At 41.6% G+C, this 13,920-nt stretch overlaps 1 protein-coding gene and 1 long non-coding RNA gene across 2 annotated transcripts in view; one reads left to right on the top strand and one right to left on the bottom strand.

Annotated features, from left to right (window-relative positions):
• Positions 1-13,920, bottom strand: part of BCL2 (BCL2 apoptosis regulator) — a 94,021-nt gene that overhangs the window by 17,704 nt on the left and 62,397 nt on the right. The gene's annotated exons all lie outside the window — the stretch shown is intronic.
• On the top strand, positions 825-8,600 carry LOC306800188. The gene is made up of 3 exons (XR_013773770.1): positions 825-998; positions 3,724-3,823; positions 7,159-8,600. It is a non-coding gene; the product is annotated as an uncharacterized lncRNA (long non-coding RNA).

Below are 13,920 nucleotides of genomic sequence, written 5' to 3'. Positions count from 1 at the left end.
AGAAGCTTGCTGAGCTCGTGTTCGTCACAACCGTGTTCCTGGGGATAACTGGAGGTGTTTGCCTCACCAGCCTCATCCTGATTGGTGGCAAAAGCCAGCTTCACTTGCAAAGAGTTGCACTGTCTGCCGGAGAAGGATGATCTGACTGGCTTCTTAAAGCAAAGCCTTGGCCAGCTTGTGCCTGAGAGCCACCCTTCCCCTCTCAGATGACCTTTCAGTTTCTGAGCTTCCTCAATTTGTCACAGCCATTTGTGGGACCTCAGAACATTTGAAAGTAAAGAAGCAGAAGCTGTATCAGATCAAGGGTCCTTAAAGTAAGACATTTTAACCAGTTCTATAGCCAAAATAAGAGTAACTGTCTTTTTATCTGCTTGCTTGTGTTAATAAAATGTTCGGCTTTTGGCTGGGCAAACAACTGTCAGTACTGTACAGCCCATGTGAGCTCCTTCTCATTGTCACTGTAATGTATCCTACTCATATAAGCCTTCAAAAAAAATGCTTTCAAGTTAGATTCCTAAACATGTGAGTAGACTGAGTTTTGCAGTAGGGACCTCCTGCCTTGGGGGTCTGAAGTTAGGCAGGTGCCAAGTATTGGAAGAGAAATACACTACAAAGCTACAGTTTGGATGGGGTCAGAAGAAATCAGTTAAATTCCTTATCCCATTTCTGAAATGCTAATACTATGCATTAATAATCATTGCACTGATAATAATTTAATTAAAGCTGTTGGGATTTAAGAAATGTTTTCTGAAAATCGTGTTTGAATTTTATGCACTCTTTATTTGACAGGGATCAGAGTAGAGCAATAAGACTGCAAGACACAGAAAACTTTTCAATAGGGAGAGCACTGGAACAAGTTATTTGGGAATGTAGCCAGCTAACAGAACAAGGAGTCAAGGAGTGACGGGGTGGGAGAATGTGCAGATGGAGATTCAGCACTCCCAGTCCTCATCAGGCAAGAAACATTTCCATAAGGAAGGACAGGAAATTCAAAGCTGGTAAGACAGCATACTTTTGCTTGCCATCCTCACTTAGACCATCTTATTATATAAAGTATTTAAATTAGATAATTGCCACAGAATGCTGAGACGAGAGTTTAGTGAGCTTCAAAGAATAAGTAAATATTTCTAGAGTAAACAAAAGCCCTTAACAGTCCAAGATAATAGGAATAGCAGTAGTAATAACAATGTGCAATAACAATAATAGTAATAATAGTTGCTATTATTATAACAATTATAGTGAAAGGCATTTGTTTGAAGGATTAAATAAATCTCTGATTTTTGGGATTAGTGTGAGATCTTCAAAAGGACTATACAAGACAGGGAGACGGGTGGGAGATGACATTTTCCTAAATCCACCTCTTGAGGCATTTCTTTGCCTTCATTTGAAGCAGGTGGTGCCCAGCATAGACACAGACACAATCAGTGCTAAATTGATCTTGATTCCAATAAAGATGGACAATTTTAAATAATTTTGTATTAGCTGAGCAGGGGATTTTTGTGTCCTTCAATGTTTATAAAGACTTCTTTCTGATTTTTTTCATACTCATCTAACAATAAGTCTTTGATTGAGACAAAATCTATGGATTCCTAAAGTAAGAATTGTATAGAAATTTGAAAAAAATTCTCTACAAGCTACATAGTACCTTTAACCTAAGAAAATTCCAATATGTCATTTTTTCTACAAAACTAATGTGATTATTTAATATTAAAAAAATGCTGTAAGTTAAATGCAAGGCACAATGAAAGGCTGAAAAAAGAAGTTCAAACCAGATTTTTAGAATGGGCAAGTTATTTAATCTTAAAAGAAACATTTTTCATAAACTATTTAATGAAAACTAAAAAGTAAACAGAACAAAAAATTAGGTTTTGTTTGTGTGCTTTATCAAAATGGAAGGAATAATAATTCAATATATAATGACAGTAACATAAAGGGAAGAGGCTGTATTTAAAATAATAATAATAATAAAAAAAAATAGCTCTGTTCCTTACTTAACTGAAAATGCAGCTAAAAAACCTGGTAACAATATGGAATTTAAGCATGTGCCAGGGTATAAAATGCTACTGTTTACATAGGGCAGCCTTCAGTCCTTTGTCCAGCCACAGACACGGTGACGGGTCAGTCATGGGTTTTTAACTGAATTAATCACAGCAGGGGAGGACGCTCTCCCCGGCTGCTCTGAGGACCACCCCTGCATCCCCGCTCTGTTTGAGGCCAGAGTGAACGCTGGAGGAGGCCACTGAAGCATGGCTGATGGTCTGGGGTGGAAAAAGATTCACCATGCTATAGACAGAAAACTGGATCCTGTGGCTGGAGCCAGAGGGGCAGGCTGAGCACAGGTATCCTCATGGAAGGCTATCCATAGGAGCAGGGACAGACTGTCTGCTTTCACATGGTGGTGCTACAGAAGACAGCAAAATCACATCATTCTGCAGGACTTTATCACTCTTTGCTTCTCTATTCTCCCTAGAGGACTTCTCAGTTTATTTTTATTTTTCAGCCTTCCTTGAATCTCTTTCATTTCCTCCTCTGCTTAATTATGCAGCACTACATTATATAATTTAGACAGAAGTACGTGAGCATTTTTAATGACATCAAGTCTTTTAAAACTGCTTCACAGAAGAGAATACAGCTTGTACACCGTGGTGTGTCACAGGGTAATGCAGCAGTGTCTTACTCACCATCAGCCTACTTCCCAAACTCCCCTCCCCTCTCCCCCAAGTACTTTCACTCACCGCTTTTCAGACCACTAAGCAACCACTGTCAATCATCCTTCACGCCCCATCCCACCACTTTCACTCTCAGTCATTTGCCCACTGCCTGTGGATCTGTCATGACTGACTTCACCAAACCATTACTGACACCCACCCCTTCATAATCACCTCCTGAACCCTTTCATGCGGGCAGGGATATTCTTCAGCTGCTCAGCTACAGCTCTCAGTACTGTGCCAATGCAAAAAATTCAGAGAGTGAGGAAAGAACCAAGTGATATGGGCACTAGGTGGGAAACTCCTCAGTCAGAAATTTAAGCAGATATGAGTGTCTCGGGACAGCTGGGGATTGCAGGAAACTCATCTGCTTGAAGCACTTCTGTAATGCAACAACTACACCCAGAGGCAGATCCCCTTAGGTTCAGTAATTACAATGATTGAGAAAGAAACTCTTCCAGGTGACTCAGAGAAGCAGCCACCTAACGTGGCTGTCCCCACACTGCCCTCTGATGAAACCTCTCTTCCTGTCTGTTGAGCATACAGGGAAAGTCCTTGCCTACCTACCTGAACCAAAATCCCTCACTTTGTATCTCAGTGCATCATCTGTGGGTGGTGGCAACAAAGTGTGTGTCTGGGGCCATGGAGAAGTGTTTCTGGAAGGTGAGTGCCACAGCAGCTGCGGAGGATCACCCACAGAGGGAAATGACAAGTGCCTCTGCAGAGCTGGGAAGTCCCCACAAAGGGGGTATCCACGCCTGCTGAGATCAAGCACAGCCACTCTTCTCTCTGTTTTTCCTGTGAAAAGGGTCATGGTATTTCCCTTTGGGAATTGTGTATTGTGGCAAGTCAGTTTTTAGCTGTGTTTATCTTAAGTGGTTTTATATTCCCGCATTAGTTTGCTATAGTAAAAGAAACTTCCATTTGCATATCTCCTCAGTTTTTGAGTGGAAAATGACAAGAAGAAATTTATCAACAGCTCTTCAACCTGAACACTGTTTATCTTTTCTTTCAGCCTACTGTTGAATGAAGTACCATTTTGAGCTAAGGGAGGCACTATTTGACAGAACAAAAGATACCTCTCCATGCCTGTCAAGTTCAAGAATATCTGGAAGGTACTATATTCAGGTTTACTACCTTACTGAAATATTATGCAGAATCCAAAGACAACTTTTCCTGTAAATAAATCTAATGCTTGAACACTGGAGATATACATATCTGTGTGTATATATACATATATACATATATATATATATATACACACACACACATATGCATATTAAACATGTACAATACATGTGTGTGTGTATGTATGATGCTGAACAGTCTGAAGAACTAAGTAAAAAAATCAAAACCCATGCAAGGAAACTAAATCAAGTATTCTGTTACTGTTTTCCCAGCTAACGACCATCCTCTAAAATAGTCTGGTTCATTAGTAGAGCCCAACACTTAGTGGTTACCCATGCAAAACATCCATCTTATACGTTGTGAAGGCTCAGTGCCACAGCCTGCATTTCCTGTGAGCACCTGCTTCAGCCACAGCCCCGAGGTCAAGAGAAAGAGTTCCCATATTTTCATTTGACTTTGATCAGGTCCTTGACAACCTTCCCACTGTTCAGAGAAAGGATGTCCCAGCTGTGAAAAGGACCCCAGAGCTCAGCTTGTTGTGTTACCAGGGCTGTGGGGGTAGTATCTGCACAGAGACTGGGCAGAGCCTGGAAGAGAACGGTCTGGACTGTGCATGGAGGGTTTCAATTACGAGGTTCATTTAACCCAGAAAGCCTCCTGCTGCAGAAGGCCACAGATGTTTCGTTACTCTCCCTTGGTTCTTCCTATCTTGACAGACATCACAGAGACACCGTGCATAATAAGGGTTTATTCGAGTTTTCCGCTCGGGACTGTGCCCTGACCCCAGACCACTGAAGAGCCGATCTCATCCCAGCTACCAGATGCCTGTGTGAGATCTTAAGAGTTCTTGTCCTTCACAAGCACTTCTCAGTCCTGCCTATTGCCAATTAAATCTCCCTATTGTGATGCCAAGAATGATAGCAGCATTTTCTATGTCCACACACTGCCTAAACTGAAAAAATACCCAGTATATGTTAGGAATATAAGTGTGCTTAGTCCATTCACAACACACAATAAGTGCACAATTCAATTAACTAATGCAATTCATATTTCATTAGGACAGAAGCTGTTTGTGACCTTAAACGGACAACAATTTCATGACGGCACTGCAGAATTTTAATTAGATAGGGAAAATAACAAAGACAAATGAAACAGAGGGAAAACGCGCTGCCTGGCAGAATTGTTCCGAAGAACTTAAAAACAAAAGATGCAGTTGTTCTGCTAAGTTCTTCTCCTCCTTCCCCCTTACTAATGATGCAGAGAACAAAACATTATCGCCTTTCTTTGCCTTTCATTTGCAGAGAAGGCTGTCTCAGCACTGGTGGTATGAACCTGATATGGTACCAAAAGGCACAGGGAAGAGAGCTCCAAGGACCTGGTTTACCTTTTGCTAATGGTTACCTAAGTGAACAGCAGCTCCTCTAAGAAGAATAATTTCTGTATCAGTTTTTTGAAAAAGGCATAAATATTGGGTCCTTGAATTATTTGTGAAGGAAAGTAGTAAACTAACAAATAACAGACATGATTCATAAAATTATTAGTAATATTAGGACAAAATAACACATGAAATTACAGTATATAAAGGACTCTGATTAAAGCAGAGAAGGATTCCAATATTAAGCTGTGATTGCTGTAATATTTCTTTTTGAGCTACTCTTAAGAAAATGAGAAGAGATTAACAAGGTTAGTTATTACGGTCCTGTAATAATTTCATCCTTAATCCAAAACTATTACCATATATGCTGACCCCTGTGTGAGAAAAATGGCTCTCTACAGTCTGTAATTCAGTTTCATTATTTTACTAAGCATTGCCAAAACTCTATCTCATCTTACAGAAACATAAAAGGATGAGATCCTTCAGTTTTTAGATACTACATTTGAAGAGATGACAGAAGGATGAAACTATCAGATCAGAGTTCACGGTCTGCAGAACAGGCTCCCCCTGCTCCCTCCTTCTCAGACTATTATTTATGTTTTAAAGATATAAACAGTAAATAAATTTTGTACAAAGCTGGCCAGATTTTATGTTAAAGGCAATATGCTGGATAGGAAGCAGTTGGATGTGTAGCAAGATGTGTCTGTTTAATCAGGATATTTGTTGATCTAGGTCAGTAACAGGATGGTTGTTTGTCCCTGGCCAGTGGGTGGCAATGGCAGCAAATGGCTTATAGTAGACAAGGATTGATTTTGATAAACATGTCCAGATGGGTATGATTTAAATCAGTAAATATATTACTTTGTATAAAGAGATATTTTCAAATTAATTTTAAACCTATGTTTGCATCTATGAGTCACTAGATCCTACATATACACTCTTAAAATATTTCAGCCAGGAGAATAACCAGTAAAGAAGAAGGAAAATAGCTTTGCCTTCTCTGATATTAACACCTCCGATGCCCTATTTCTTCATGATATATTAGATCATAGCCTTGTTGTTGGTATATTAATATTAATTATTAGTTCTTTTCTCAAACTTACCGCGATCTGAAGCTAATTTTACCGGAAGAGATGAAGTTAATTTATTGTCAGTCTTGTAAAATAAGTTTTTAATGCAAGGAAAGTATCATAACAGCTGCTAAATGAGAGAGACCATAAAAAGGGAGTTTCCAGAACTCACTGATATTAGCTGCTCACCCATACATTCCCTTCCTCTCAAGTTTCAAGATGAGATTATTATAAAAACAGGCTGATCTGTCACAAAAAAAAAAAAAAAAAAAAAAAAGCTGTCTGAACAAATCTGCAAATAAACCCGCTTGGGGGAATTCCCATGTCTGTGTCTGACCTCCATGATCAAAATAAGGCATCCTCAACCCGATAGAAAATTCTGCTATTTTTTAGTAATTAACTCTTCACCTGATGGGGTATCTGAGCATCGCAGCTCATGCTCCAGGAAAGCTGTGCTGTAGCTGGGGTGGGTCCAGCCTGTGCCAGACCCCTCAGGCCGGAGGGGGGACTGCTCAGGGGTGAGCAGTGTGGCCATTGCTGGTCACAGCAGCAGCGTCCCGCCCAGCCCGAGCACCACACTGAGTCCCCAGACCATGGAGGAGCTGGGCCCAGGCTATTTATCTGCGATAAGGGCAGCCAGATTGCTCTATACGGCTTCCTTTGCATTTTTTTTCCTGTTAAGTTTTTGGCTTGGCTGATGGAGGACGGAGAGGAAATGCATCTCAGCAAAACTGCCTCTCTTGGATTTGTGGGGGCCTTGTTCCAGTCTGCTTGCTGGCCTTGGACTGACTATGAACTGCGATTGTTTCATTTTTTTTAGCCTTTTCTACATTCAAATTTACAAATCTGATGCCAGATTCTTTTCTTTCCCTTACAGTACTGCAAAATTGGAATGACCCGGCAGCCATTCTGGGATCTGCTCTGCATGGCCAGAGATGCCACTGACAGCTTTTAGATAGGAGGAAGCTGAGGCTAAAGTGCAGAGAGTATTTCTCGCCCTACATTGTTCTTGAAGACTATTTCTGGCACACAGGAAGGTCTCACAAAATTACCATCAAACTTATTTTAGCTAATTCCATACGTGACTTGAAGTACTCCAGAGGTGTGTGTCAAGCCTCGGAGAGCGGATGGCAAGTTTCACTCCCTGGTTAGACATAGAAATTAATGTGTGACACTCTAGGGGTTGCCTGGAAGTACTTTTCTTATAAATGGAGGGGAAAACAGCCTTCAAATGATACGGAGAAATTATGAGGAGCGGGTCCAAATATTGTACTCTAAAATGAACACTTCGATAATCACAACAATGTTGTTTGCAAAGCATCACTTCAAAAGGTCAGCTATACCACCCTCTGCACATTGAAAGCATAGCGGATATATTGAGTCATACATATTGTTCATTGTCATTTGCATTTGGTGAAATCCCTGCATTTTACCCGATTTAGTAAGCAAGCACCGCCTCGGACTCCCTTGGCAATACCTCTAAATGTTACTGTTTGTTGGGCTAAAACAACACCCTGTCCCATCCTGCACCAGTAAATCACTCTTCAGTCTTTTGATCAATGTTTGCCTTTTCAAGCCTGTGAGTCATTTTGCATTAATGGAAAGAGAGGGAGTGACACACGAGAGCAATGTGGGTATTTTGAGCTGCACCTCTGGGATACTTTTGGGCACGTTGCTCTGAACAAAACGACCATCTGTATCAGTTCGCTGACAGCCACCAGTGCATCAAAAGATCTGACTTCCTATCTTTGTGAATAAAGACTGGCTCAATTCTACTAACACCACACAGAGTCATCAGGTGACGTGTCATGAAAAGGCCTTACTGAAACCAAGCACAATTTTTGCAACCCAGCCTTTTTTTAAAAATTGTCCTCAGGATCTGACCTCATGGCCTTTTCCATATTTTTTTGCACATCACCCATCACTGGTTTGGGACTGTTCAACTTCCCAATAGTCATGTCAGTGATGTTTCCAACCAGAATATGGCGGAAGCTGTCCTCACCCTTCCGGGGGCTACACCTGAAGAGTAAGCAAATTTTGTGGGTGTTTAAGCCTTTTTTAAATTTTCTATGAGCAATGTAAAAATGACTCATTCCTGCTTTGGCTGGAATATATAATTGGTAAACATTGGTGGGGAACGATCATATTTCTAAATTTGTTAACATAAAGAGTGCATAATGCACTAACTCTTTGGTCCTGTTATTGATGTATGTCTTTTATGGGAAAGGCAGGACAGGGGCTCAGCCTCACAGCTGGGCAGGCTTGTAGCTACAGCCAACAGCAGCTGAGAGGGGGAACCAAGAGCTGTCCAGCAATAAGGAGACTAGGAGGAGGTGGAGGAAAGGAGAAGAGACACCTTCCCATCATGGATACACAAAGCAACATGGAGCCTAATCCAAAGATCACCACAGACAAAGAAAGATTCAGGATGAAAAAGTCATGGATGTTCTGAATTGAGTTCTGCAGGAAGGATGGTCAAAACACATGCAACACACAGACTAGTTTAAAACTAGCTGGTTTGCTGACTGAAGGAGAATTTAGACTAATTGTGTAAAAGCACATATATATAATGCAGAAACTCATCAGGAAAGAGGTCACCTTAAAGTGCATTTATAAAACCCAATATTTTTATAGTGGGTTCAAAATCATAATGTTGCTAACAATTATTTTTTTTTTTTAGTATTCAGTATATACTCTCCATTCAAGAAGGTATGCAAGTTATATGCCTTTCCTTGTCCCTGATATGGACAGAAGACCAAGGCTCAGAGGGTTTTATTTGGACCCCTAACCCAGCCTGTACAAGCAATTCTGATGGAAAATCTGGAATGGGAACCCACTGACTTGCTCCCTCTCTCCATCAACCACCAGAAGTAGCACACAGGCTGCCAAGGGTCACCCGTGTGTGTCCTCCCATTTTGTCACTCTTGCTGGACTGGGGCCACTGGGCTGCCATGCCCAGCACTCTGGTCCCTCCAGTTATTCACCCACTGACATCCCAGTCCCAGCTGAGGATTCATCTCACACAACATTGCTCCCCTGCTGCTGGGCTACAAAGTTTCTTTGAGATCCAGCACACCCCTCCAGTGATGCCTGTTCGGAGTTGCCGCTGATGAGTAATAGTGTGTAAAAGCCAATTACATTCATATTCATAGAGCTGCTACTTAAAATGTTAACAACGAGGCAACTTGCCCTACAGGAATGAGCATGGGGGCAAACTTTTATTAGCCCCACATGAGCTTTTATCTGTTTTAAATGTTACATTGTCTCAGGGAAAGAAGTGCCATTGTTAACAGCATTGGAGGCAGTCAGCTGCACTCAATTTAAAATTAAAAGGGGAAGAAAAAATAAATGAAAAGGGAAAAAAAACCAAGGGTCTGCCTGACGTACTGTAGTATGGCAGGCTATGGTAACTTGCCCCAGAAACTTTTTATTGAATACAGCCTTTCACTACAAAAGAATTCATTAACCGCTTCATGATGCAAGTCTGCTAAAGACATTATCCTCACTGGCCAGCACGGCTGTTCCCATACACTGTGAGCACTGCTTTCACTGATCACTGCTGAATCCAAGGTCACATCTGTGAGCCAGTGTCACCCAGTCCTGGGCACCAATGAGATGTCCATGATGTCCATGCTTCCAGCTCAAGATGGTTCCACATCTCTTCCCACTGTAGCCCTGCTCAAGTCAGATCTGAAGAGCTCAGCTCAGGAGAAGGAGCTTTAAGTTTGGGAGCATTAAGTGCAAAGTTGGTGTTTCAATCAGCTGGTGTTTAGTCTCTTGTGGGTTGAACTTCCCTCTCTGCACAAGGACTGCCAGTGATGCACAAAATCCTTCTCCTGCCTTCCCCAGCATATTACCTGAGCCACACACACACTGCACAAATGGCACAAAACCCAGCGTGTCAACCACCAGCTCCATTCCACATGGTTGGGTACACTCACCCTTGGGCACCGCAGGATCTACTCTAATGAAGTTATCCCAGCATAAAAACTCCACCAACAATAATGCTACATGAATGTAGTCTCTGTTACTGGGGGACCCCCACCTTTGAAAATGCTCCTTTATAGGCCTTGAAAAGGCTGGGGCAGGAAGAGCCAGCATGACTGGGAACGGCTGGAATTTTCACATCAGTTTATGATTTCCATTCACTATCAGCCAGTTTGCACTTCTCTGATGCATGTGGTGCTGAAAGAGATGCACTAGTGGATGTTGGCTATATTTATAAACCAGGTGGCCCTAACTGCCCCAATTACACTCACTGCCTTCCATTCACCACGCCGCCTTAATGAACAGGGGGGCTGGAGGATGTCAAACAGGCAGCCAGAAGAAACAAAAGAGAATCCAGGCACAGTGTCACCCGGCTTGAACCAGCCCACCGGTACCTCTCACGTGGCTCTATCCATTCAGCTTCCCTGCAAATCCCAGTGTGAATGAACCACGGCCACTGCAGAGCAAACAGATAACAGCCCAGAGGAAGTGATCAATATATTTAGATAAGGTGTAACAAGAATACGTAGCAACCTGCCCCCTTTTCCATGCTTGGATAAAGAGGAGAGGAAAATAAAAATCTCTGTATTGGCTGCTTCAGGCTGAGTGATTCTGTGACACTGTGGTTAATCGACACCACCGTAACCATGGAGTTAGCCTAAGTTCAGGATAACACAGCGGCTTTATTAGGAAACTCAAGCACAGAAATACAGTGGAAAGTCCTAATTCTCCTCTTTTGAACTCAGCTCAGCCACCTGCACCTTCATGTTCACTGTTTTTACAGAGTAGATATTGGAAGTGTAAAAATAATTCAAAATATGTTAGTCATGCTTGAAATGGTCAAATGAAGATTAGAGAAAAACCCAACAGCTTAAGAGAATGTGAAAGGACATTGAAAGGTATGTAAATATTTATCTGTAATTTTATAGCAGTATGCTAAATACTGTACTTTCTTTGCTTACACACTGATTCCACTGCTCATTAAGTGGAATTTCTTCAACTCTGAAAAGGACCTTTATGGGACTGAGAAAAGAAAAACTAGGACAGCACTGAATACGAACTAGCTTTTGAGACAAGAGCCACGTACGTGACCAAGACTGTGCTCAATTGCCTTTGCTGTTTTCTTGCAGAGAAGCAGCTGAGCAGCATTAAATAATGGAAGAAAAGAGTCTGTTTATAGAATAAGCTGGAAATGAGACTCTACCTGCAGAGGCTGAGCACACAGCCAGTCTTCCTCTGGGTTCACTTTAGTTTGAGTTTATTACAAAGCTAAATTCTCAAGCTAAGAATAATGTTTCTCAAGCTGAGAGTTAGTCTTTGCTAACTAGAGAATAGTTCAGCACAGAAGGTACAGTTCATCTTTTTCTTCTCCAAATGACATATATATATAAAGACACATGTAGGGACACACAGGACAGAAAAAGTAAGTCTGTCCATATAAATCCCCTCTACCTGAAAAACTTTCTGCTGTGTCAAATTCATAACACAGTGCAAAACCAAAATCCAGAGAAGAGTATTTTGAGATCTGTTTAGTTTTCAGAGGACTATCTCCTTATAGATAAAATCAAGACTGTGAGCTTATCTGTGTCTTGTGTAAGAATCTCTTACTTTTCTGTGACTATATGTCTGTAAGACAAAGTGTTTGGCACACGAAATTCACCAATCACACAGACTGTTGCTAATCAAATTTTACAGAAAAACTTATAAAATTCCCTATGGAAAAGAAACCCCATCCCATTAATATTGTGTAGTATCCGTGTTTGCTCAAATGTGTTTTTTGTAAGCACACACTCTATTACCCACCAGAAAAAAAACTCAACCAAGCTACATCCCAACACTGAAGTGCAAGGCATGTACATGGGTCTCTCCCTCTGCTCTGTTCCTTTAAAAACAAATTCTCCTCAGTTTACTCAGGTACTTTATTTATAGCCTGACCCAAACTTTCAGTTGCGATTTTAGCTTCAGTTTTCATCCACTGAGTCCAGTAAATTTGCTATTTTCACCTGTGAGGTGTCCATCGTCCATTCCTTATGCAGATTTGCCTCTTGGCAGCTGACAACAAGGAACCCTTCAACCCTGCAGCATACAGCAAAGTGATTCATACCTTAGCTGTCATCTTACCCATGCCAGCCCCAAATTTAGGCAACCCCTCTCAGTCACCATGAGCATTGATGTAATATTTTTTTAGGTCTCTAGGTGTTGGCTGCCTATGTGACTTTGCTCTGGCTTGATCTGGTATGCATCTACATAGATCACTGCCAAGATCAAGCCATATAAAAAAAAGGACATGCATAATCCTTATGCTATGACTCCCAAGAATCAAGGTCTGTTCTGTCCTTTGGTCACTACAAGGAGTATGACATGACCTGCAAGACTACTCTATGAAAGAGCCTCTATTTTCAAGTGCATCTCTTCCCTATTGAAGGTTTTCCATTTTGTTTTAAGCACTTAAAATTAGTCCCTGGAAGATGATGAATCCCACATTTTATGTCTGGACTAGCACACAGAGTCAATCTGCAGTGGTGTCTAATACAGTTATTGCAAGCAAAATGAAACAGTATCGAGAGGAGATTACAGATTACATAGATGTGGGTTTACTACATAATTCAGGGCCATGGGAAGATTCCTCAGGGATGGCCACTGCAGCCCTCAACAATTTCTTTGTGAAAACCAGACCAATGCATGTTGCTTATGCATCCAGATTGCAGGATGCAACATTCAGCATAATTATAACCCTAGCATTTGGATTTGTATCAGAAAAAAGCAGCTCGTTGCCAAGTGCAATTGTAAATACCACTTACATTTTTGCAAAGCCTAAGCCAACAGATAGATCCCTACAATCCAGAAAATGCTGAGCTACAATGTTCCTGATGTGCCTGCTAGAGCCAGGGATGCCGTAATACCACGATGTCAAACTGCACTTTTCCTCTCTGAACATTTGCTTTAATGAATCCTAAATTATCTGCAGGCATAGTAATGATACCAATTGTCTTTTCGATCACCTAAGACAGGCACATTGTCACCTGTCTGAGCTAACAGTGTGCACAGGGCTGGGGTTTTTTCCACAGCTCAAAAATAAAGTCTAGCAGAAAGTACAGCAGAATGACCAACAGCTGTGACAGTGTCTAGTTAGCAAAAACTAACTCTCAGCTTGAGAAGCACTATTTTCAGCTTGAGAAGCACTGTTTCCAGTCAGGTGGGGACTCATGGGGCAATTCCCACACTGACTGAGACACTGGCTCCTTAGAAAGGAAGAAGTAGCATCAAACTAGTGAGACATCAGAGGGTGTAAGAGAGAAGGTCTTGTAGAAAGGACAAAGTCATCCACTTGCCCTTCTGCCTCCAAGCCACCTGCAAACCTGGCAACATCCCCCAACACCTCTTTCATAGGACTAAGATTTGAGAAAAACAAACAAACAAATAAACAAACTCACAAGGAACAAACTTAGCTGCATCTTGAGAGAAGCAGAGGGGGATATCATACACAAAGACCCTGAGAGCAGCATGCCCTGTGCAGGTACAAAATGCCCCTCTCCCCTGCCCATGCTGGGAGTCATTTCCAGGGGGCTGCCCAGGTGGTTATGTGCTACTACCTGCAGATAAAGAACCCCATGCTAAAGCGTATCTTAACTGCACAGCCTAAATGCTCTGC

The sequence above is a fragment of the Erithacus rubecula genome (assembly GCF_903797595.1).
Source record: "Erithacus rubecula genome assembly, chromosome: 3".
NCBI classification, from domain to species: Eukaryota; Metazoa; Chordata; class Aves; order Passeriformes; family Muscicapidae; genus Erithacus; species Erithacus rubecula.
The sequence above is the reverse complement of the archived record's forward strand: the minus strand, read 5'-3'. Positions and strand labels throughout refer to the sequence as shown.